Here is a 930-nt window from a genome sequence, read left to right on the forward strand (position 1 = left end):
CATCGGAAGATCAGAAAGGCAGGTTCCGCCACGATGTTCAAAGCGAAGCAGCACGCGGGGCGGCCACGTCCGGACTCCATTCGGCGGACGGCGGTGTCGAGAGAGAAGAGCCACTACCACGGACGGTCGACTGGGAAGAACTTCGAGGAAACTGAGTCGAGATGCGAGAAAAAAAACGCAAATCAAAGGGAGGAGCCCAAGGGAGGACAGCCGGGCGCCGGCAGCTCACGAGAGCCCGGCCGAGCGCTAAGCACGTCGCCTGCTGTGTCTCTTTTTACCTTCAGCGCCCAACGAGGTCGCGTTATCGCTGTTCCCAATTTACAGATGAGGAAACCGAGGCTCAGAGAGGCTGAACGATCCGCCCAAGGTCGCCCGGTGCTGGAAATGGGCCTCCGACCTCGGCCTGTCCTCCGAAGCACAGGACATCGGCCACCCCCAGTGACATGTCAGGAACGTCCCAGCAAGTACAGCTTCTCTCGAGTGCAAAAAGGTGCCAAGTTCATTAGAAGGAACCTTCCCCCCAGCTTCTCACGACTCCCACGTCCGTGCTGGTCGGCGTGGCCCGCTGGGCAGGGACGAGGCGAAGGAACCGGGTGTCCGTAGGGCTGGAAGGAGGGGAGGGACGTGCGGATTGGGACAGGATGGCTTGGGCGGGCTCGGGGCTCCGTCACGAGGGTCGGCAGCACCGCCCTGAGCGCCCCGTCCAGGGAGCCAGGAGGAGCCAGCGCCTCTGGGCGCCAGGTGCCCGCGGAGGGGCCTCCCCGTCACAGACTCTGCCACGGGGTTATTTTCACACTGGAATACGTCGGAAGGCCGTGGACTTGGCGCACAAAGCCAGGGACCTGTGCCACGTTAGGGCCCTGTCTGTCCTCGGTCGTCTCCTGGGCGAGAGCCGCAGTTAACATGCAGATGACAAAAGTGTGTTCCAAA

The sequence above is a fragment of the Pteropus vampyrus genome, unplaced genomic scaffold (genome assembly GCF_000151845.1).
Source record: "Pteropus vampyrus isolate Shadow unplaced genomic scaffold, Pvam_2.0 Scaffold512, whole genome shotgun sequence".
NCBI lineage: Eukaryota > Metazoa > Chordata > Mammalia > Chiroptera > Pteropodidae > Pteropus > Pteropus vampyrus.